The sequence below is a fragment of the Bombina bombina genome, chromosome 1, assembly GCF_027579735.1.
Source record: "Bombina bombina isolate aBomBom1 chromosome 1, aBomBom1.pri, whole genome shotgun sequence".
In the NCBI taxonomy this organism is placed as follows: Eukaryota; Metazoa; Chordata; class Amphibia; order Anura; family Bombinatoridae; genus Bombina; species Bombina bombina.
The window spans coordinates 163025258-163051665 of NC_069499.1; the positions used below are offsets into that span (position 1 = coordinate 163025258).

The 26408-nt window shown below is 36.9% G+C and overlaps 1 long non-coding RNA gene across 1 annotated transcript in view; it reads right to left on the minus strand.

Moving 5' to 3' along the window:
• Nucleotides 1–5267: 5267 nt before the first annotated feature.
• LOC128644990 (uncharacterized) overlaps nucleotides 5268–26408 on the minus strand; it is a 115170-nt gene continuing 94029 nt past the window's right edge. Inside the window, exons 2-3 of the long non-coding RNA XR_008400064.1 lie at nucleotides 7497–7631; nucleotides 5268–5378 (exon numbers count right to left, since the gene is read on the minus strand). This is a non-coding gene — a long non-coding RNA (uncharacterized LOC128644990). The remainder of the gene's footprint in view (nucleotides 5379–7496; nucleotides 7632–26408) is intronic.

A 26408-nucleotide genomic window follows, 5' to 3' on the forward strand; every position in this document is an offset into this window, starting at 1 on the left:
CTGTTCCAATCAGCCAATAGAATGCAAGCTCAATCCTATTGGCTAATTGGATCAGCCAATAGGATTTTTTCCCCTTTAATTCCGATTGGCTGATAGAATTCTAGCAGCAAATCGAAATTCAAGGGGGCACCATCTTGGATGACGTCCCTTAAAGGAACCTTCATTCTTCAGTAGCAGTGGAAAGAAGAGGATGCTCCGCGCCGGTTGTCTTGAAGATGGAGCCGCTCCGCGCCGGATGGATGAAGATAGAAGATTCCGTCTGGATGAAGACTTCTGCCGGCTTGGATGAAGACTTCTCCCGGCTTCGTTGAGAACTTCTTGCCGCTTGAATGAAGACTTCTGCCGCTTCATTGAGGATGGATGTCCGGTCTTCAAAAACTGTAAGTGGATCTTCGGGGGTTAGTGTTAGGTTTTTTTAAGGGTTTATTGGGTGGGTTTTATTTTTAGATTAGGGTTTGGGCTGAAAAAGGGCTAAATGACCTTTTAAGGGCAATGCCCATCCAAATGCTCTTTTCAGGGCAATGGGGATCTTAGGTTTTTTAGATAGGTTTTTATTTGGGGAGTTTGGTTGTGTGGGTGGTGGGTTTTACTGTTGGGGGGTTGTTTGTATTTTTTTTTACAGGTAAAAGAGCTGATTTCTTTGGGGCAAATGCCCCACAAAAGGCCCTTTTAAGGGCTATTGGTAGTTTAGTTTAGGCTAGGGATTTTTTATTTTGGGGGGGGGGGGCTTTTTTATTTTGATAGGGCTATTCGATTAGGTGTAATTAGTTTACATATTTGATCATTTCTTTTTTATTTTGTGTAATTTAGTGTTTGTTTTTTGTAATTTAGTTAATTGTATTAAATTTATTTAATTGTAGTGTAAGGTTAGATGTTAGTGTAAGACAGGTTAGGTTTTATTTTACAGGTAAGTTTGTATTTATTTTACCTAGGTAGTTATTAAATAGTTAATAACTATTTACTAACTATTCTACCTAGTTAAAATAAATACAAGCTTAGCTGTGAAATAAAAATAAAACCTAAGATAGCTATAATGTAACTATTAGTTATATTGTAGCTAGCTTAGGGTTTATTTTACAGGTAAGTATTTAGTTTGAAATAGGAATTATGTAGTTATTAAAAGTAGTTTTTATTTAGATTTATTTTAATTATATTAAAGTTAGGGGTGTTAGGGTTAGACTTAGGGTTAGGTTTAGGGGTTAATAACTTTAGTATAGTGGCGGCAATTTTGGGGGCAGCAGATTAGGGGTTAATAACAGTAATGTAGGTTGTGGCGATGTTAGGGGCAGCAGATTAGGGGTTAATAATATTTAACTAGTGTATGCGATGTGGTAGTACAGTGGTTTAGGGGTTAATATGTTTATTATAGTGGCGGCGATGTCGGGGGCGGCAGATTAGGGGTTAATAAAACAATTTATTATTTGCGATGCGGGAGGACCTCGATTTAGGGGTTAATAGGTAGTTTATGGGTGTTAGTGTACTATTTAGCACTTTAGTTATGAGTTTTATGTTACAGATTTGTAGCGCAAAACTCATAACTACTGACTTTCAGTTTACGGTATGGATCTTGACGGTATTGGCTGTACTGCTCACTTTTTGACCGGACAGGCAAACTCGTAATACCGGCGCTATGGAAGTCTTATTGAAAAAGGACTTGAAAGTTGCGGTAGTTACGTTGCGTTACGGCCAAAAAGGTGTGCGGTACAGCTAAACCTGCAAGACTCGTAATACCAGTGGTAGTGAAAAAGAGCCATAACGCTGCTTTTTCACTCATAACGCAAAACTCGTAATCTAGCCGTTTGTAACTTAGCTGTGGGCAATTTTCAAATTGATTTGGTAGTTTTATTGATTGGAATCACAATAAATGTATTTTAAAACATCTGCGTGCAATCTTTACTTAGTGTTTAATAAAAAGATTGGCTTTTTATATTCTTATATAGTATCCTTACTGTTGTCATAACAGCTAGCGCTAAGAATATAAAAGTATATACAAGAACCATTTAAATGGCTACACATGGATTCTGATGCATTAAAGGGATATTAAACCCAAAAAAAATTCTTTCATAATTCAGACAGAGAATACAATTTTAAACAACATTCCAATTTACTTATATTATCTAATTTGCTTCATTCTTTAGATATCCTTAGTTAAAGAAATAGCAATGCACACAGGTGAGCCAATCACATAAGGCATCTATGTGCAGCCACCAATCAGAAGCTACTGAGCCTATCTAGATATGCTTTTTAGGAAAGAATATCAAGAGAATTAAGCAAGTTAGATAATAGAAGTAAATTAGAAATTTGTTTAAAATGGTATTCTCTATCTGAATCATGAAAGAAAAAAATTGGGTTTAATCTCCCTTTAAGGTTAAAGGGATTACTTCCTGCCTAGCCTATAGTGCAGGGTTTTTCAAGCCTGGCCTCAGAGCCTCCCTAACAGGCAAGATGTTCAGGATATCTGAACTAGAGCACAAGTGAAATACTCTGCTGATTAGTACCTGGTTATTAACCTGCTCTTACCCAAGGTAATCCAGAATATCTGGCCTGTTAGGGAGGCCTGAGCACAGGTTTAAAACCCCCTGCTGTACAGCAGTGTCTCTCAACTCCAGTACTCAAGTCCCCCTAACAGGCCAGCTTTTAATTATATCTGAACTAGAGCACAGGTGAAATAACCAGATGATGGTTGAGAGCAGGTTAGTAACCATGGTTACTGATCAGCTGATTATTTCACCTGTGCTCTAGTTCAGCTATAAAGAAAACATGGTCTGTTAGGGGCCCTTTTAAAGGGACACTGAACTCAGTTTTGTTCTTTTGTGATTCAGATAGAGCATGCAATATTACACAACTTTCTAATTTACTTCTATTATTAATTTTTCTTTGTTCTCTTGCTATCTTTGTGTGGTGGGTGAATTTATCCACCGATCAGCAAGAACAACCCAGGTTGTTCACCAAAAATGGGCCGTCATCTAAACTTACATTTTTGCTTTTCAAATAAAGATACCAAGAGAATGAAGACAATGTCATAATAGGAGTAAATTAGAAAGTTGCTTAAAATTGCATGCTCTATCTGAATCACAAAAGATAAAATGTGGATTTAGGACCGCGGTTGAGCATAAATAACTTTAGAAAATGCATTGCTAGTTTTTACAAACAATTAAAGTTACATTGTTTGCAGCTTGTAATCCTGCGTTTTAAAGTTCATCACTTATTTCTGAGAGATAATACAGCCAATCAGAGCCTTGATCAATTGAGCTTTTGAAGTTTATGAAATGTTTTAAGCCAATGCTATTGGACAGTTACTGAAGGACAAGCAGCTGGGAGTGTTCTCTTATTGTGTTTAAAGGCTCAGGCAATATGGCATCAGCTAATCAGTCAGTATCTGTCTCCAAATTAAAAGAAACAGTGGAGCGTGGGTATAGCTTAAAGGCTCCATCTATAGTAATGTTGAATTAATAATTTTCTAATCCCTTAGAAAGAAAAATGTTCATGCTTTTTGTTTTATACATTGCTCCTGGCTCAGTGGTCCATATATTTTGTCATAAGGGTTTTATTCTGTATCCCCAATGTGCAAAGTAAAAATATGATGAGAAGCTCATATTACTAAAATAATATAATTCTGAAACAAAATATTGGGGGAAGAAGTATCCCAGTAATCCTCTTTGAGAAAAATGAAGTGTGCGCATTATTCAGCGGAAAATAGGGCTCATCCCCAATATTCCAGGGACAGGGGTTGGCAGTGATTTTTCAACACTTTTACAAAGTAATATTACAAGGCAAGTCAGCCTAATTTTTTAATCAGCATGGCAGGTTAATTAAAAATGCATATTTATTAATAAAAAATAAAATTGCAGACACCTGGTCCTACAGCAATATGTCCAGATTATCAGTCTGCTTTCTGTTGCTTTGAGTGCCACTGAGCCCAGTGTGCTGTCTCTCAAATGCCATGGTTAGGGCCTGTACTGGAGTGAAGGATAGCACTGGGTCTAGCTGCCATATTGCCTAACAGCCAGGCAGCCAACTGTCAAATGCGGTGCCACAATCCATGCCCCTGGGTGCAGCACTTTTCAATAGCACTCTGAGTGACACACATGGTATACATTATATTATTTATCCAGCTGCCTTCTTTGAAAATTGATCCACTAGACTTTATAAATGAGTAAATACAGTATTTTTAAGAATTACACAAACATATTTTTTTGGAGCTTCAAACTAGGAAATAAGCCGAAGGAGGTAAAGCAAGATTAAGCTACCATTTGGGACGACCTACAAACTGACATGTGATTAAGAGTTTTATGCTATGGAATTGGTATTCTAAGCATTGCTCTGCCCAAGACCTACCTCTTTCCTCCTCTCACATACCCATCAAAAGAACTGCTCTACAAATGCTCCTGTCCTGTGAGATTATTTGCCTCACTTTGTAACACTCACTTCAGGCTTTCAGTGTTCAGTTCTCACAGCCATCACACATTTGTGGGATGAGTTTGGTTTGGGAGCTCTGACCTAACGTCACTCCTGCTATTTACATTCCACTATTAATCTCCATGTTTCACCAAAAACATCCAACCCTACCAAAGAACTTCGACTCCCTCCAGACTGTCCTGCTACCCATGGGATATCCTCAACTCTGCACTTTGACATTAAATACACACTTGGACGACCTTGAACAAGCCGAACTTCCCTGACTCCACCCCTCCTTCTGTTGATACGTATGATATTTTAAAATGTTCTTTAAAGACTGACCTGTGCACACAACCTAAATAAACAGGTTTCTATGATTAGTTGCCTGTCCTAACTAAACCTCTTCTTCTCTTGGTCCCATTTGACAATAAGAATTTCGATAGGTATGATTTTTTTAAAGTTCTTTAAAGACTCACCTTTGCATACAACTTACATAAACATGTTTATTTGGTTAGTAGCCATAGATCCCTTACTTTTATCTCCCAACTGTTCTCCTTCCTTGAACATGTAAGCTCATTATCCCATCTGTCCAATAGGTTACATTGTGCAAAGGTGAACATCAGACAGTAACTCGTGGGCAGGGCCCTCTAGTCCTTTATTATTTTGAGTATATTACCCAGTAATTATGCTCTTAATGTGAAAGCTCTATATCATATGTTGGCATTTTATAAATAAATAATAGTAATTCTGTTTTTCCTATGTGGCACATAATAAATTATAGAGTCACACAAAAAGCCATTGTCCATTACACTGTTTTCTTTATTATTATTATTATTTTTTTTTACAAATGGTTTGACACAATTAAGGAAAGTTCATACACATGGTAATCTGATGCGATTGGCATTGCTTGAGGGTGTGTTGGTACTAGCGACGATAAAATATCGGATCCTTAGGACTATAAAAGCGATATGGCTGAGACCCTGAAAAAGAAGACATAGCACATTAATATTTGATTATAACTGACTTTCTTATAGTGTAATCTAACTCACCTATATATCACAGGATGTAAAAAAAATCATTCAGTTGTGTTTTTTTGGAGCAATACATTTTAAATTGCATGCACCACAAACATTTTAAGCCACGTTTAAGTTCACTTCTATTTTCAAATTAACTTATTTCAGCTAGTTCCCAGTAGTGCGTTGCTACTCTTGAGCTGAATTTAACTATGTGTTTATTCCATTCACATGGGTTAAGCCCACAGTTATATACAGGCAATAGTGCAATAATAAAGATCTAACATATTATAGATATAACTTTTATGACTCAGACAGAACTTGCAGTTTTAAGAAACTTTCTAATTTACTTCCATTATTAAATTTTGCACACTTTCTGGGGAACAAAATCCTACTGAGCAATGTGCACAAGCTCACATGGTATGAGTATACTAGTCTGTGATTGGCTAATGTCTGTCACATGATACAAGGGAGAAAAAAATGAATTTGTCAGAAAAAAATCTATTGCTTATTTAAAATTCAGAGTAGGTGTTAAATCATTGTCTTTTTATTATGCACATGTTAATTATGCAATTATACTGCATTGAGAGGTCCTGATGAGTGGATATTTATATGTATGTGACTTATTTTGTTACAGCCTATAGCAGATTTATTTTTATACAATTTCAAGTTTATTTTATTAAGAAAACATAACAAAGTGCACAAAAATAGATATATTGTTTCTTTTTTGTGTCAGTTTGATTATATTTACTACAGCTGTTGTGTCAGGACTAACAGTTGTATTGTTTGTGTTGTTTAATCATGCCAAATACCATATGGAATAAATATCAATTTCTTATTATTATAAGTTATTAATATAAGCAACTCAATGGCAGACAGCATCTTTTGCCATTCTGTTTGATAGCCCAAGGTTTGGAAAAGCTGCTAAATCATGTGACCATAAATAGTTGATAGAAATAAGATGATATGGAAGAATATTTTTGTCATGTAGTCAGTTAATGCTCCTTATTTCAGTTTTTAAAATTATAGGAAGTGCATGTAAATGTACAACTGGACCTTGAGGCCTGATTGATTAAAGCCTCAAGTGAATAACCCCACCAAGAAAAAGTTAGGAATTACAGGAAGCAGCTATAGGACCGTGATGGCGAACCTTTTTGAGCCTGAGAGCCCAAACTGCCCACCTGAAAAGTTAGCACGCGTCTGCTTTCGCTTGCACGCAAACATTTTACATCATTACGGAATTTTACAACACTATACAAATAAATAATAATAATAATAATAATACTTTCAACTTATACTAACCACACTAACCCGCCTGTGTTAAAAGTTTACTTCTGGCGGTGTTTGTTTGCACGCAAGGGAAAGCCTAAATAGAGCACCACTTGTAATCTGGCCCATTAATTGTAACAAAAAGGATCTGCATATGTGCCCTGTTAAAGAGATAATACACAGTTCTTACACTCCTGGAGGTGTTATAGTTGCCCTGTTTCATAATATACTCTGTCCAACCTACACAGACCTATGTTTTTGCCATTAAAGTGTAGTTTAGCTGGCAACCTACAAGTGTCAGGAATAGAGATTCGGGCTCAGGGAGATGAGGTGGTGCTCGGTCCTTGGCCTGGGTGCAAGGAAAGCAGGAGCTGGAAGAAATAAATAAATACATTTCCTCATCCTTCCATGCACTCCTCAGCATTCCGTCAGGCCAGAGTCTTAGGGAACAGCACCCGTGATGCCAGCTCTGGTACGTGTGCCAAAGGTTTGCCATCGCTGCTATAGGAGATTGCCTACTCCACTTTCTACTGTCTTTCATTTGCCTGTAATTGCTTAGTATCTGCTAAAATATTATATTACCGAACTTTACATTTTCATACACTTTTTATTGAATTAACTATAAGTTAACAGGAAATGGATAATTATGTCTCACTCAGTTTCTTTGAATTGCTAGTGAGCCTAAGCTAAATTCTCTGCTTGCTGGTTTATACCAATAAAAACCACAATGATATTATTTTTTCTTTGCTGTAACAGTCTAGCGATGTGTTAGATTGGGGGAACATTTGGAGTAAGTCTTACAAATATGGCACCTACCTTCTGAAACTCTCAGGCATAACTTAGTGCAATCGCTGTAGCAGCACTTCTCATTATAGTTGCAGTCACCATCATGCTGGCACTGGCTACTCATTGGATTTAAACAGGGCACTCCAATGAATGCTTCAGGACACTCTGCTGAGGAAAGGAACAGCCTAAAGTGTTACTGTACATAACCAGAATCAGCTAATAGCACTAGGGACAACATTTAAAATTACATTAGAGTCAATTTTATAATTGCATAATATATATCATATATCATTATATAACATTATTTTGCATATTCCTTGAAACTTATTGTAATCATTGTGATCAGCAGCTCCTGGGCTTACCTAGGTATCCTAATTCAACAAATTATAGCCCAATATTATATATATATATATATATATATATATATATATATATACGTATATACACAAACATATACATATATATATATATATATATATACACATACACACACACATATATATATATATATAATACTTTGCCTATTGTACCGCATGACGTACATATACGTCCAAGCTGCAGGAAGCTCCAACAGTCTCTAATGTAAAGTTACAGCTGAGAGCTGGAGTTCCTGAGCTCCAGGCATCTGCCTGCATATGGAACTGGAGCACAACATGTTGATGAATATGATTTACTGTGGAATTATCCTATATATATATATATATATATATATATATATATATATATATTTTTTTTTTTTTATTTATTTTTTTTTAAAAATATATCATTCTGCAGGATACCTTAGGGTTAATTATGTCCAAACATACTAAGATTACAGTTTGCAGCATAAGGACTTTTTGATCTTTTGTAATAAAAACAGAAAAGCCTACGCATTGTGCAAAACATTTATGATTGCATAACCAACAGTAATTAGTGCAGCTGATAAATGCTAGTTCTACCTGATAATTCAGGTTTAGTAAAAACGATGCTCAATAAATACGTGTTTTAAAATAAAATTACCAGAAAATGAGCCCAACCCAATTTACTTGGCTTTAACAATTATACATTATATGGAGATTTAGCAAGATTTCCAGAGCCACGAATGAGTCACTTTATTTGCAGGCAGAGTACAATTCCTTCATCTACTAGAAAACTTGTTTCTGTAGCTATAAAGAGTACCAACCCAGTAACAGAGTATTAAAAGTCTATATTGTTCATATGACAAATCTGACTGTGTCAAATGTTACCTTTTTGAGTAAGGTCTGAATAATATTTTCTCACATTGTTTACACAGACAAATCATCAATTTCCTTTTTTATGTAAGCCTTAAAGGGATAGCCAAGTCCAAAAAAAACTCTCATGTTTCAAATAGGTCATGTAATTTTAAACAACTTTCCAATTTACTTTTATCACCAATTTTGCTTTGTTCTCTTGGTATTCTTAGTTGAAAGCTAAACCTAGGAGGTTCATATGCTAATTGAAGGCCACCTCTAATCTAAATGCATTTTGATAGTTTTTCACCACTAGAGGGCATTAGTTCACGTGTTTCATATAGATAACATTGAGCTCTTGCTTGTGACTTTACCATGGAGACAGCTCTGATTGGCTAAAATGTAAGTCTGTTAAAAGCACTGAAATGAGGGGGCAGTCTGCTGAGGCTTAGGTACAAGGTAATTACAGAGGTAAAACGTGTATAATTATAACTGTGTTGGTTATGCAAAACTGGGGAATTGGTAATTAAGGGATTATCTATCTTTTAAAACAACAAAAATTCTGGTGTTGACTGTCCCTTTAAATCAGTGGCCAGCATCTCAATCAAAATTTCCTTGCAAAGTGCAGTGCACAACTTCTTGCTTTTTCATATTCAGAGTCCCAATTATTTTAAAATTCCTGCAATAATCCTCTCATCACAAGTTTTTCTGGTGTATTAGTGACATGGTATCTCCCTCATAGATTGTATGGGAGCATCCAACAGTGGAATTCTATCAGACAACACTTTTCAGCAGATTTTTATTGTATTTGGATTTTCCTAATTAAACAGTCCTCTTTAAAACTCTCTTTTGCTTGTTTGCGGCTTTATACATTGGGCGAGATTACATTTATTGCACAGGCTTCAGCGCAAGCGCTGCAACCTACGCCGCCCATAATTTTACCTTGCACATCGGGGTATCCGATAAACCCCGCCAGCAGTTCATAAAGTGCCGTAAGTCTGATAAACTAACGATGTCCAGAAATGAGCGTAAATACACATTTCTGGAGCCGCTACTGACTTACGGCACTTTAGAAACTGCCGGCGCTTAAGAAAAATAAAATCAATTTCAAATCTCCCATAAAAGTCTAACACACCTCCCAAAAATAAGCCTGACACGTAAAACCCCTATATCCGCCATCAAACCCACATCGGAACTAATGAAAGTATTAACCCCTAAACCGACAACCCCCCCACAATGCAATATGCCTAATTAAACTATTAACCCCTATATCTGCCATCAAACTCACACCGCAATAAACCTATTAAAGTATTAACCCCTAATCCGCTATTAATCCACACCGCAATAAACCTGTTAAAGTATTAACCCCTAATCCACCTTTAACCCACAACGCAATAAACCTATTAAATCTATTAAACCCTAAACTGCCAAAGCCCACAACGCAAACTACCTTTCAAAACTATTAACCCCTAAATCATCCCCCACAACGCAAATAAATAATTAAATTACTAAGCCCTCTAACCTAACACCCCTAAATGAACCCAAATTACCTAAATTAAAAAATACTAAAGTTACTATTAAAATAAAAAAAACTAACATTAATTTAAAAATAAAAAATAAAAAAATTAAAATTAATCTAAAATTATGGAAAATAAAAAAATCTAATATTACAGAAAATAATAAAAATGACCAAGATTTAAAAAAATTAAACCTAATCCCTATAAAAATAAAAAAGCCCCCCAAAAATAAAAACACCCCCTAATCTAATGCTAAACTACCAATAGCCCTTAAAAGGGCTTTTTTGTAGGGCATTGCCCTAAGTTAGACAGCTCTTTTACATTCAAAATTCACAAAGTCCCCCCTAACAGTAAACCCCCCCCATCCACCAAACCTCCCCAAATAAAACACCTAACACTAAAAAACCTAAACTACCCGTTGCCCTGAAAAGGGCATTTGTTTGGGCATTGACCTTAAAAGGGCATTTAGCTCTTTTAGGAATTGCCCACCTTAATCTAAATAAAAAAAATAAAATATTTTTTAAAAAACAAACCTAAGTCTAACCCCCAGGTTGATACTCACCGTTAATGAAGTCCGACGGAGAAGGTCCTGTCCCATTCGGTGAAGTCTTCTTCCAAGCGGCGACCTCTTCTTTCTTTTTCCAGGAACATACCGGCGCGGAGCGGAGGGTGGAGCTGAAGACCAGTGACCCTGGAACTGAAGACCGGCGACCGTGGAGGATCCTCTTCGTACGATCGCCGCCGTACACTGAATAGTGAATTCAAAGTATGCGATTAACGATGGCTACCCTTGAATTCCTATTGGCTGATTTGATTCTTCAAAATCGGCTATTCAAATCAGTCAATAGAATTTCAGTAGCTCTCATCCTATTGGCTGATTTGAATAGCCAATAGGATTTCAGTAGCTCTCATCCTATTGGCTGATTTAAATTTGAAGAATCAAATCAGCCAATAGGAATTCAAGGGATGCCATCTTTAATCGCTTACCTTGAATTCACTATTCTGTGTACGGCTGCGATCGTACAAAGAGGATCCTCCACGCTCCATGGCTCCGCGGTCACTGGTCTTCAGCTCCAGGGTCGCCGGTCTTCAGTTCCAAGGTCACCGGTCTTCAGCTCTGCCCTCCGCTCCGTGCTGGATTGTTCCTGGAAGAAGAAAGAAGAGGTTGCCGACTGGAAGAAGACTACACCGCATGGAACAGGACCTTCTCCGCCGGGCTTCAGGAAGGGTGAGTATCAATCTGTGGTTTAGACTTAGTTTTTTTTTATATTTTTAAGTTTTTTTTTAATTTAGATTAGGGTGGGCAATTCCTAAAAGAGCTAAATGCCCGTTTAAGGGCAGCAAAATAGCTAAATGCCCTTTTAAGGGCAATGCCCAAACAAATGCCCTGTGAATTTTTAATGTAAAAGAGCTGTTTAACTTAGGGCAATGCCCTACAAAAAGCCATAGATTATGGGGTGTTTTTATTGGGGGGGGGCTTTTTTTTTCATAGGGATTAGGTTTAATTTTTTAATTCTTGATCATTTGTTTATTATATTCTGTATTATTAGATTTTTTTTATTTTCCATAATTTTAGATTAATTTTAACTTATTTTTTTTTATTTTTAAAGTAATGTTAGGTTTTTTTTTATTTTAATAGTTAGTAACTTTAGTATTTCGTAATTTATGTAATTTGGGTTCATTTAGGGGGTGTTAGGTTAGGGGGCTTAGTAATTTAATTATTTATTTGCATTGTGGGGGATGGCGGTTTAAGGGTTAATAGTTTTAATAGGTAGTTTGCGTTGTGGGCTTTGGCAGTTTAAATAGATTTAATAGGTTTATTGCGTTGTGGGTTAATGGCAGATATGGGGTTAATAGTTTTATTAGGTAGTTTGCGATGTTGGGGTTGGCAGATTTAGGGATTAATACTTTATTTTTAGTTTCTTTGTGGGTTTGATGGCGAATATAGGGGTTAATACACTTTATTAGTTATTGCGGTGGGGGATTGGGGTTGACAGGTAGATAGATATTGTGCATGTGTTAGGTGGTAACTTATTTTTGCAGACAGTTTTGGGAGTTACGGTGCTCCCATACTCAGCACAAGGCTTGCTGCGGCTGCCTTTGTGTGGCGAGGTGAAAATTGAGTAACATTTCTCCATTTTCTCCACGTAAGTCATTGCACTGAATATTGGATACCGATTTGCAATGCGGCCCCATGTTAGCTTATGGGAGTAAAAATTGCGGGCGACGGGTGAAATATACGTGCCGCATTTATATGTGGCGCTGTATATAGGATACCAAAAACGTGTCAAAACCAGGGGCGTCGGCTTTTGTGGGCGACGCCACACATGTAATGGGGCCCATTGTCTTTGCACTCAACTATTGTGAAGATACATTTTTTTTCAGCTTTTGAAATCAAATCAACAGGAAACACACTAAATAATGACCTTAAACTATTCAGTATGATTACAATGGACTGCTTTTTAAAAAAAAAAAAAAAAAAAATACATAAAATTAAAGAGTGATGGGAGTTTGATAATTATGTGATATTAATTGGTATTCATGGTTATTAAAAGACAACAACAACAACAAAAAACTACATTCCAATATGTTTATTGCTTCTAAAAGTGGTCATTTTTAAATACAGGTAGCCCTCAGTTTACGCCGGGGTTAGGTTCCAGAAGGAATGGTTGTAAATCGAAACTGTTGTAAATTGAAACCCAGTTTATAATGTAAGTCAATGGGAAGTGAGGGAGTTAGGTTCCAGGCCCCTCTCAAAATTGGCATAAGTAACACCTAATACATTATTTTTAAAGCTTTGAAATGAAGACTTTAAATGCTAAACAGCATTATAAACCTAATGAAATAATCACACAACACAGAATATATAATTAAACTAAGTTAAATGAACAAAAACATTTGCTAAACAGCATTATAAACCTAATAAAATAATCGCACAACACAGACTTCACTTGCATTTTTCCGCAAACAGTTCTTTCTATGCATTCCAATCTGGACTGATTTATAGACAGGAAGATCTTGTTCCTTTGAAATCTGCTTGATAGCTCAGGTCTGATTAAACTGATTAATTTCAGCTTGCTTGGCTTTGCTGCAACACAAGCGGACAGCTCCACCTACTGGCTATTTTAATAAATGCACTGCTTCTCAATGCTTTTCAATAGCAGTCACATGACTGGGAAAAAAGGTTGTTATTCTGAAACGGTGTAAATTGAACCGTTGTAAACCGAGGGCCACCTGTATTTTACTATTTTTTGTGAAATGGTTGATACTGTACTAAAAAAACAACACTTTTTGTTTTTATTTTAGTGGGGCATGTCACTATCTACCTATAAATTTGCAGGCATTTTGCCATTGATCTATCCCACAGGCCAGTCCAAGTAAGTCTCCCGATAGTGTAAAAAATAAGCAGCTTTATCTTTAACCATAGCGACCTTGTTGGTCTTTACCATCGGTTTTTCTGAGGATAAATTCTTTAGTCGAGGGTAGCATTGTGATAATGACACACAGGTACAGACATTGTGTCCTCATGTCAGCGGGTTTGTGTGGATAGAACTTTTCATCGCACTGATATAAAAAAAGACATCAGATCTGAATGTTAGGAAGGCGTGGCTGATTATTTCATATTCTTATTTCTCTGCTAAATTAAAAGCGGTTTGTCGTCTTACTCCCTTTATGTGTTTTGCAATCTTAACTAAACCAGATAAACTACAACATAAGGAAATGCTAATATTTATTTTCCTTCAATTATTGTTTGTATATTTGTGTAAAACAATATAGGCTAGATTACAAATGGTGTGCTATCTTGTGTACTTATTACAAGTTCAAAGTAATGGGTGCACTCAAGCGCAAACAAAATTTGCGCTCATTGGGTTAGCACGATTGAAAAGCTAGCATAAAGTGTAAGGGGTGAAAAAACAGTCGCACTAAGCACAACATAAGTACATGGAAAAAAAAAAGTGTTACACATTTTTATATATATATATACACACACTATATAAAATTATATATATTCAAAAAAATGTATAAGGGTTAAAAGGTATATGATATATGACACAGGGCCACCCCCACTCCCCCCCAAAAAATAATTGCATAGTAACCAACAAATGCACGACAACAACACAATGTAATAGTACTGAGTCTAAACTCCAACTATTAAGCTTTATTTCTGACAAGTTTTAAAGTTATGTCTATTTCAACTCCCCTTCTATCTTGTGACAGCCATCAGCCAATCACAAAAGGGTGCATATACGTATATGATGTCAGTTCTTACACATGCTCAGTAGAAGCTAGTGACATAAAAAGTGTACATATAAAGAGACTGAACATTTTGTTAATGGATGTAAATTGTAAAGTTGTTTACAATTGCATGCGACTGTCCCTTTAAAGGGACACTGAACCCACATTTTTTCTTTCATGGTTCATATAGAGCGTGCAATTTTAAGCAACTTTCTAATTTACTCCTATTATCAAATTTTCTTCATTCTCTTGGTATCTTTATTTGAAATGCAAGAATGTAAGTTTAGATGCCGGCCCATTTTTGGTGAACAACCTGGGTTGTTCTTGCTGATTGGTGGATACATTCACCCACCAATAAACAAGTGCTGTCCAGGTTCTGAACAAAAAATAGCTTAGATGCCTTCTTTTTCAAATAAAGATAGCAAGAGAACGAAGAAAAATTGATAATAGGAGTAAATTAGAAAGTTGCTTAAAATTGCTGCTTTATCTGAATCACAAAAGAAAAAAAAATGGGTTCAGTGTCCCTTTAATGTCCCCAAGTCAATTAAATTATTTTGTTATTGATAGTGACAAGAGTTTAGAAATGGACTGATTAATCATTTTAAAATATTATATTAGCCTAAAGCCTTTTATCTGCTGAACTAGGGAAGCAGTAGTCTTATAGATAAATACAAGTCTGTGACTGTGTGACAAGCAGTTTTATTTTATTTATTCTATGTCTATTAAAAATCAATAGCAACATAGAAGATGACCATTTCCTTTTGGCTAGATTACGAGTTTTGTCGGTAATGCTGTGCGGTGCTAACGAGCAGTTTTCCCTCACCGCTCACCTACAGACAATGCTGGTATTATGGGTTTTTACAAACCCGGCGTTAGCCGCAGAAAAGTGAGCGGAGAGCAACATTTTTCTCCACATCTCACCTCAATACCAGCGCTGCTTACGGTAGCGGTGAGCTGGCAAAACGTGCTTGTGCACAATTTCCCCATAGGAATTAATGGGGGAGAGCCAGCTGAAAAAAACCCTAACACCTGCAAAAAAGCAGTGTAAAGCTCCTAACGCAGCCCCATTGATTCCTATGGGGAAATACATTTTATGTCTACACCTAACGCCCTAACATGAACCCCGAGTCTAAACACCCCTAATATTACACTTATTAAAGGGCCATAATTCCCAAATGTTTAACCCCTTAATGACCACAGCACTTTTCCATTTTCTGTCCGTTTGGGACCAAGGCTATTTTTACATTTCTGCGGTGTTTGTGTTTAGCTGTAATTTTCCCCTTACTCATTTAATGTACCCACACATATTATATACCGTTTTTCTCGCCATTAAATGGACTTTCAAAATATACCATTATTTTCATCATATCTTATAATTTACTATAACATTTTTTATAAAATATGAGGAAAAAATGGAAAAAAACACACTTTTTCTAACTTTGACCCCCAAAATCTGTTATACATCTACAACCACCGAACAAAAACCATGCTAAATAGTTTCTAAATTTTGTCCTGAGTTTAGAAATACCCAATGTTTACATGTTCTTTGCTTTTTTGCAAGTTATAGGGCCATAAATACAAGTAGCACTTTGCTATTTCCAAACCACTTTTTTTCAAAATTAGCGCTAGTTACATTAGAACACTGATATCTTTCAGGAATCCCTAAATATCCATTGACATGTATATATATTTTTTTTAGAAGACATCCCAAAGTATTGATCTAGGCCCATTTTGGTATATTTCATGCCACCATTTCACCGCCAAATGCGATCAAATAAAAAAAATTGTTCACTTTTTCACAATTTTTTTCACAAACTTTAGGTTTCTCACTGAAATTATTTACAAAAAACGTATGCAATTATAGCATACATGGTTGTAAATGCTTCTCTGGGATCCCCTTTGTTCATAAATAGCAGACATATATGGCTTTGGTTTTGCTTTTTACTAATTAGAAGGCTGCTAAATGCGACTGCGCACCACACGTGTATTATGCCCAGCAGTGAAGGGGTTAATTAGGGAGCATGTAGGGAGCTTCTAGGGTTAATTTTAGCTTCAGTGTAGTGTAGTAGACAACCCCAAGTATTTATCTAGGCCCATTTTGGTATATTTCATGCCACCATTTCACCGCCAAATGCAATCAAATTAAAAAAAAACGCTAAATTTTTCACAATTTTAGGTTTCTCACTGAAATTATTTACAAACAGCATGTGCAATTATGGCACAAATAGTTGTAAATGCTTCTCTGGGATCCCCTTTGTTCAGAAATAGCAGACACATATGACTTTGGCGTTGCTTTTTGGTAATTAGAAGGCCGCTAAGTGCTGCTGCGCATCACACATGTATTATGGCTAGCAGTCAAGGGGTTAATTAGGTAGTTTGTAGGGAGCTTGCAGGGTTAATTTTAGCTTTAGTGTAGAGATCAGCCTCCCACCTGACACATCAGACCCCCACCCCACAATTGTCCCCGCCATCTTAAGTACTGGCAGAAAGTCTGCCAGTACTAAAATAAAAGTTTTTTAAAAAAATTAGAAAAAATACATCTATGCTACTTTGTAAGATCCCCCTTAGCCCCCAAACTCCCTGATCTCCCCCAAAACAGCTCTCTAACCCCCCCCCTGCCTTATTGGGGGCCATCTTGGGTACTGGCAGCTGTCTTCCAGTACCCAGTTAACAATATTTTTTTCTCTTTTTTTTTTTTTTTTTTTTACATTTTTCTGTAGTGTAGCTTCCCCACAACCAACCCCTACCCCCACCCCCTCCCAGATCCCTTAGATTACTTTTTGGGGGCATTTATTCCCCCTCTTCCTCCCACTTATTACAGGATTATTTCTGTAGTGTAAGCGGTTCCCACCCGCTCCCTCCCGTGCACGCGCCCGCCCGCCGATCCCCCGTGCACGCGCGCGTGTCTGTGCACGCCCCTGACTCTCCCGCCCCCGATCCCGCCCCCCTCTGTGTCTCTGAAGCCATCGATGGCCGCCCACCCGCCTCCCACTGCAGCTCCCACCCACCAACGATTGCGGCCATCGATGTCCGGTGTAGAGAGGGCCACAGAGTGGCTCTCTCTGCACCGGAGGGGTACAAATTGTTATTGCAGGATGCCTCGATATTGAGGCATCCTGCAATAACCGGAAAGCAGCTGGAAGCGATGAGGATCGCTTCCAGCTGCTTTCCAAACCGAGGACGTACGCCATACGTCCTCAGGCGTTAACTGCATTTTTTCTGAGGACGTATGGCGTACGTCCTCGGTCATTAAGGGGTTAAACACTTGAAACTGATGTAGCATAGCTGTAAAAAGCTGACTAGAAAATATCTCCTGAACATCTCTATGTAAAAAAGAAAGATATTTTACCTCAAAAGTTCCTCAGTAGCCACCTCCCATTGTAAAGGATTTTTGAAGCAGCATTTTAGTGTGTCTGTCCTGGGACATCTGAAGGGATGAGCATCGTGCACTCTCATATTATTTCACCAATCAGGTAAAGGAAGCTTACTATGAAATCTCATGAGAGTTAAGTCAAATCTCATGAGATCACAGTAAGAGTTCATGACCTCAGCACTGCTGATGCTGATTGGCTGATGTTCATTTTTTTATTTTTTTTTATTTTTACCTGCAACTGGAAGCAGCTGAGTATAACTTTTTACACAGAACTTACTCTGCTGAGCTGAGGAGATTGTGAGGTGCAATATCTTCCTTTTTTACATAGAGATGCTCAGGTGATATTTTCCTGTCAGCTTTTTACAGTTATACTGCATCAGTTTCAAGTGATTTAGCATATGAGTATTATGTCCCTTTAACCCCTAATCTGCCGCCCCCGACATCGCTGACACCTGCATTATATTATTAATCCCTAATCTTCCGCACTGGACACCGCCGCCACCTACATTATGTGTATTAACCCCTAATCTGCTGCCCCCAACATCGCTGATACCTACATTATATTTATTAACCCCTAATCTGCCACCCCCAATGTCGCCGCAACCTACCTACACTTTTTAACCCATAATCTACCTCCCCCAACGTTGCCGCCACTATATTAAAGTTATTAACCCCTAATTCTAAGTCTAACCCTAACCCTAACACCCCCCTAATTTAAATATAATTTAAATAAATCTAAATAAAATAACTATCATTAACTAAATTATTCCTATTTAAAACTAAATACTTACCTATAAAATAAATCCTAAGGTAGCTACAGTATAACTAATAGTTACATTTTATCTAGCTTAGGGTTTATTTTTATTTTACAGGCAACTTTGTATTTATTTTAACTAGGTACAATAGTTATTAAATAGTTATTAACTATTTAATAACTACCTAGTTAAAATAAAGACAAATTTACCTGTAAAATAAAACCTAACCTAAGTTACAATTACACCTAACACTACACTATAATTAAATTAATTCCCTAAATTAACTACAATTAAATACAATTATCTAAAGTACGAAACCCCCCCACTAAATTACCGAAAATAATAAAATTACAAGTTTTTTAAACTAATTACACCTAATCTAATCCCCCTAATAAATAAAAAAGCCCCCCAAAATAATAAAAAGCCCTACCCTATACTAAATTACAAATAGCCCTTAAAAGGGCCTTTTGCGGGGCATTGCCCCAAAGTAATTAGCTCTTTTACCAGTAAAAAAAAAGTACAATACCCCCCAACATTAAAACCCACCACCCACACACCAAACCCTACTCTAAAACCCACCCAAGAACTCTTCATCCAAGCTGGCCAGAAGAGGTCCTCCAGACGGGCAGAAGTCTTCATCCAGGCGACATCTTCTATCTTCATCCATCCGGCGCGGAGCGGGTCCATCTTCAAGACATCCGACACGGAGCATCCTCTTCGTTCTTCATCCAACGACTGAATGAAGGTTCCTTTAAATTACGTCATCCAATATGGAGTCCCTTCAATTCCGATTGGCTGATAGAATTCTATCAGATAATCGGAATTAAGGTAGAAAAAATCCTATTGGCTGATGCAATCAGCCAATAGGATTGAACTTCAATCCTATTGGCTGATTGGAACAGCCAATAGGATTGAGGTCGCATTCTATTGGCTGTTCCAATCAGCCAATAGGATTGAAGTTCAATCCTATTGGCTGATTGCATCAGCCAATAGGAGTTTTTCTGCCGCCTAGATGAAGACTTCTGCCCATCTGGAGGACCTCTTCTGGCCGGCTTGGATGAAGACTTCTGCCCATCTGGAGAACCACTTCGCCCGGCTTCGTTGAGGACTTCGGCCCAGTTGGGTGAAGACTTCTCAAGGTAGGGTGATCTTCAAGGGGTTAGTGTTAGGTTTTATTATGGGGGGATTGGGTGGGTTTTAGAGTAAGGTTGGGTGTGTGGGTGGTGAGTTTTAATGTTGGGTTGGGTATTGTACTTTTTTTTACAGGTAAAAGAGCTGATTAAGGCTATTTGTAATTTAGTATAGGGTAGGGCTTTTTATTATTTTTGGGGGGCTTTTTTTTATTAGGGGGATTAGATTAGGTGTAATTAGTCTAAAAATCTTGTAATTATTTTATTATTTTCTGTAATTTAGTGGGGTTTTTTCCGTACTTTAGATAATTGTATTTAATTGTATTTAATTGTAGTTAATTTAGGGAATTGTAACATAGTGTTAGGTGTAATTGTAACATAGGTTAGGTTTCATTTTACAGGTAAATTTGTATTTATTTTAACTAGGTAGTTATTAAATAGTTAATAATTATTTAATAACTATTGTACCTAGTTAAAATAAATACAAAGTTGCCTGTAAAATAAAAATAAATCCTAAGCTAGCTACAATGTAACTATTAGTTATATTGTAGCTAGCTTAGGGTTTATTTTATAGGTAAGTATTTAGTTTTAAATAGGAATAATTTAGTTAATGATAGTTATTTTATTTAGATTTATTTAAATTATATTTAAGTTAGGGGGTGTTAGGGTTAGGGTTAGACTTAGAATTAGGGGTTAATAACTTTAATATAGTGGCGGCGATGTTGGGGGCGGCAGATTAGGGGTTAATAAATGTACCCCGAGTCTAAACACCCCCTAACCTTACACTTATTAACCCCTATTCTGCCGCCCCCGCTATCGCTGACCCCTGTATATTATTTTTAACCCCTAATCTGCCGCTCCGTAAACCGCCGCTACTTACATTATCCCTATGTACCCCTAATCTGCTGCCCCTAACACCGCCGACCCCTATATTATATTTATTAACCCCTAATCTGCCCCCCACAACGTCGCCTCCACCTGCCTACACTTATTAACCCCTAATCTGCCGACCGGACCTGAGCGCTACTATAATAAAGTTATTAACCCCTAATCCGCCTCACTAACCCTATAATAAATAGTATTAACCCCTAATCTTCCCTCCCTAACATCGCCGACACCTAACTTCAATTATTAACCCCTAATCTGCCGAATGGAGCTCACCGCTATTCTAATAAATGTATTAACCCCTAAAGCTAAGTCTAACCCTAACACTAACACCCCCCTAAATTAAATATAATTTTAATCTATCGAAATTAATTAACTCCTATTAAATAAATTATTCCTATTTAAAGATAAATACTTGCCTGTAAAATAAATCCTAATATAGCTACAATATAAATTATAAATATATTATAGCTATTTTAGGATTAATATTTATTTTACAGGTAACTTTGTATTTATTTTAACCAGGTACAATAGCTATTAAATAGTTAAGAACTATTTAATAGCTAAAATAGTTAAAATAATTATAAATTTACCTGTAAAATAAATCCTAACCTAAGTTACAATTAAACCTAACACTACACTATCAATAAATTAATTAAATAAAATACCTATAATTATCTACAATTAAACCTAACACTACACTATCAATAAATTAATTAAATACAATTCCTACAAATAAATACAATGAAATAAACTAACTAAAGTACAAAAAATAAAAAAGAACTAAGTTACAAAAAATAAAAAAATATTTACAAACATTAGAAATATATTACAACAATTTTAAACTAATTACACCTACTCTAAGCCCCCTAATAAAATAACAAAGCCCCCAAAATAAAAAAAATGCCCTACCCTATTCTAAATTACTAAAGTTCAAAGCTCTTTTACCTTACCAGCCCTGAACAGGGCCCTTTGCGGGGCATGCCCCAAGAAGTTCAGCTCTTTTGCCTGTAAAAAAAAACATACAATACCCCCCCCAACATTACAACCCACTACCCACATACCCCTAATCTAACCCAAACTCCCCTTAAATAAACCTAACACTAAGCCCCTGAAGATCTCCCTACCTTGAGTCGTCTTCACCCAGCCGAGCCAAATTCTTCATCCAAGCGGAGCAAGAAGAGGTCCTCCATCCGGTAGATGTCTTCATCCAAGCGGGGCAGAAGAGGTCTTCCATCCGATTGAAGTCTTCATCCAAGAGGCATCTTCTATCATCACCCATCCGGAGCGGAGCGGCAGCATCCTGAAGACCTCCGACGCGGAACATCCATCCTGGCCGACGACTGAACGACGAATGACGGTTCCTTTAAATGATGTCATCCAAGATGGCGTCCCTCGAATTCCGATTGGCAGATCTATTCTGATCGGAACAGCCAATAGAATGCAAGCTCAATCTGATTGGCTGATTGGATCAGCCAATCGGATTGAACTTGATTCTGATTGGCTGATTCCATCAGCCAATCAGAATATTCCTACCTTAATTTCGATTGGCTGATAGAATCCTATCAGCCAATCGGAATTCGAGGGACGCCATCTTGGATGACGTCATTTAAAGGAACCGTCATTCGTTGGCCAGGATGGATGTTCCGCGTCGGAGGTCTTAAGGATGCTGCCGCTCCACTCCGGATGGATGACGATAGAAGATGCCTCTTGGATGAAGACTTCAATTGGATGGAAGACCTCTTCTGCCCCGCTTGGATGAAGACTTCTACCGGATGGAGGACCTCTTCTTGCTCCGCTTGGATGAAGAATTTGGCTCGGCTGGGTGAAGACGACTCAAGGTAGGGAGATCTTCAGGGGCTTAGTGTTAGGTTTATTTAAGGGGGGTTTGGGTTAGATTAGGGGTATGTGGGTGGTGGGTTGTAATGTTGGGGGGGGGGGTATTGTATGTTTTTTTTTACAGGCAAAAGAGCTGAACTTCTTGGGGCATGCCCCGCAAAGGGCCCTGTTCAGGGTTGGTAAGGTAAAAGAGCTTTGAACTTTAGTAATTTAGAATAGGGTAGGGCATTTTTTTATTTTGGGGGGCTTTGTTATTTTATTAGGGGGCTTAGAGTAGGTGTAATTAGTTTAAAATTGTTGTAATATATTTCTAATGTTTGTAATTTTTTTTTATTTTTTGTACTTTAGTTAGTTTATTTCATTGTATTTATTTGTAGGAATTGTATTTAATTTATTTATTGATAGTGTAGTGTTAGGTTTAATTGTAGATAATTATAGGTATTTTATTTAATTAATTTATTGATAGTGTAGTGTTAGGTTTAATTGTAACTTAGGTTAGGATTTATTTTACAGGTAAATTTGTAATTATTTTAACTATTTTAGCTATTAAATAGTTCTTAACTATTTAATAGCTATTGTACCTGGTTAAAATAATTACAAAGTTACCTGTAAAATAAATATTAATCCTAAAATAGCTATAATATAATTATAATTTATATTGTAGCTATATTAGGGTTTATTTTACAGGTAAGCATTTAGCTTTAAATAGGAATAATTTATTTAATAAGAGTTAATTAATTTCGTTAGATTAAAATTATATTTAATTTAGGGGGGTGTTAGTGTTAGGGTTAGACTTAGCTTTAGGGGTTAATACATTTATTAGAATAGCGGTGAGCTCCAGTCGGCAGATTAGGGGTTAATAATTGAAGTTAGGTGTTGGCGATGTTAGGGAGGGCAGATTAGGGGTTAATACTATTTATTATAGGGTTAGTGAGGCGGATTAGGGGTTAATAACTTTATTATAGTAGCGCTCAGGTCCGCTCGGCAGATTAGGGGTTAATAAGTGTAGGCAGGTGGAGGCGACGTTGAGGGGGGCAGATTAGGGGTTAATAAATATAATATAGGGGTCGGCGGTGTTAGGGGCAGCAGATTAGGGGTACATAGCTATAATGTAGGTGGCGGCTCTTTGCGGTCGGCAGATTAGGGGTTAATTATTGTAGGTAGCTGGCTGCGACGTTGTGGGGGGCAGGTTAGGGGTTAATAAATATAATATAGGGGTCGGCGGTGTTAGGGGCAGCAGATTAGGGGTACATAAGGATAACGTAGGTGGCGGTCGGCAGATTAGGGGTTAAAAAATTTGTATCGAGTGGCGGTGATGTGGGGGGGCCTCGGTTTAGGGGTACATAGGTATTTTATGGGTGTTAGTGTACTTTAGATTACAGTAGTTAAGAGCTTTATGAACCGGCGTTAGCCCAGAAAGCTCTTAACTACTGACTTTTTTCTGCGGCTGGAGTTTTGTCGTTAGATTTCTAACGCTCACTTCAGACACGACTCTAAATACCGGAGTTAGAAAGATCCCATTGAAAAGATAGGATACGCAAATGACGTAAGGGGATCTGCGGTATGGAAAAGTCGCGGCTGAAAAGTGAGCGTTAGACCCTTTTTTGAGTGACTCCAAATACCGGCGGTAGCCTAAAACCAGCGTTAGGAGCCTCTAACGCTGGTTTTCACGGCTACCGCCAAACTTCAAATCTAGGCCTTAGGCAGGATCATTGCAATAGAGTGCATTTATATGTTTGTGTGAATATAGAAATCACTGTAAGCAAAAAGAGCTGGTCATTCATTCAGTCAATAAACAATCAAATATTACAAAAATTATAATAATGGACTTTACTGCAATTAATTTTCCTAAATGTAAATGTAAAGGGAACCATAAGCATCTGCATACTGCACAAAATGTATACCTGTTGTTTCTGCCCTAAGAGCTGTCTTAGCTGTGTTATAGCAGCTTGAGTGTGTGTAATATATATATATATATATATATATATATATATATATACATACAGTATATATCATTTTTTAGTTTTATTTTTTATCCAGTTTAGTTTAAGAATATGGGAGATCTCAGGTGTAATCTGGTTTAGTTAGTGGTAATCATATAATAAATAATCTGAATGTGTATGTTTGCGTATGTATGTGTAGTATCTATATGTGTGTGAATGTGTATATGTGTATACTGTATGTGTAGTATGTATGTGTGAGAATGTGTAAGTTTGTATTTATGTGTGTAGTGTATTTTGTGTAGTGTGTGTGTATATGTTTGTCTGTATGTATAGTATGTATGTGTGTAAATGTGTATATTGTGTAGTGTGTGTTTCTTTGTGTGTATGTATAGTATGTATGTGTGTGAATGTGTATGTTTGTATGTATGTGTGTAGTGTATATTGTGTAGTGTGTGTATATCTTTGTCTGTATATATAGTATGTATGTGTGTAGTGTATATTGTGTAGTGTGTGTATATCTTTGTCTGTATGTATAGTATGTATGTGTGTGAATGTGTATGTTTGTATGTATGTGTGTAGTGTATTTTGTGCAGTGTGTGTGTATATGTTTGTGTGTATGTATAGTATGTATGTGTGTGAATGTGTATGTTTGTATGTATGTGTGTAGTGTATATTGTGTAGTGTGTGTATATCTTTGTCTGTATGTATAGTATGTATGTGTGTAAATGTGTATATTGTGTAGTGTGTGTATATCTTTGTCTGTATGTATAGTATGTATGTGTGTGAATGTGTATGTATGTATGTGTGTGTGTAGTGTATATTGTGTAGTGTGTGTATATCTTTGTCTGTATGTATAGTATGTATGTGTGTAAATGTGTATATTGTGTAGTGTGTGTTTCTTTGTGTGTATGTATAGTATGTATGTGTGTGAATGTGTATGTTTGTATGCGTGTAGTGTATTTTGTGTAGTGTGTGTGTATATGTTTGTGTGTATGTATAGTATGTATGTGTGTGTGTGAATGTGTATGTTTGTATGTGTGTAGTGTATGTTGTGTAGTGTGTGTGTATATGTTTGTGTGTATGTATAGTATGTATGTGTGTGAATGTGTATGTTTGTGTAAATTTGTTTATTGTGTATGTGTGCATATTATAAACATTAAAGTGGCCATTGTGATAAACATCAGTATGTTTTTTTACTCACTAAATAACTTTCCCTGTTCTCCCCCACAACCATAAGAAATAATATAACTGTGATAAATATGAAATAACAATCGGATAGATTACAAGTTATGGCGTTATGGCTGCTCGCTAATTTCGTGTACGTTATTTTCATTGCTCACCTTTCATAGCGCTGCTATTACAGGTTTGCAAAAAGCAGGCTTGCGCGGGCGATATGGTGGCGTTGAGCTCCATGCTTCACCCAAATTCAAGCGCTGCTTTGACGTGCTTGTGCACAATTTCCCCATAGACATCAATGGAGGGAGCCAGCAAAAAAAAAGCCTAACACCTGCAATCGCGGAAATAAAAGCTCCGTAACGCAACCCCATTGATGTCTATGGGGAAAGAAAAATTTATGTTTAAACCTAACACCCTAACATAAATACCACGTCTAAACACCCCTAATCTGCGCCCCCGACATCACCGGAACCAACATTACAGTTATTAACCCCTAATCTGCCGCCCCCGACACTGCCGCCACCTACATAATGTTATTAACCCCTAATCTGCCGCCCTTAACATCGCCTCCACCTACATAAAACTATTAACCCCTAATCTGCCGCTCCCGACATCGCCGCAACCTACATTACAGTTATTAACCCCTAATCTGCTGCCCCTAACATTGCTGCCACCTAAATACACTTATTAACTCCTAATCTGCCGCCCTGAACATCGCTGCCACCTACTTTACAGTTATTAACCCCTAATCTAACACCCCCTAATTTAAATATAATTAAAATAAATCTAAATAAAACTTACAATTATTACCTAAATAATTCCTATTTAAAACTAAATACATACTTACCTGTAAAAAAAAACCTAAGATAGCCAATCAGATTGAGCTCGCATTCTATTG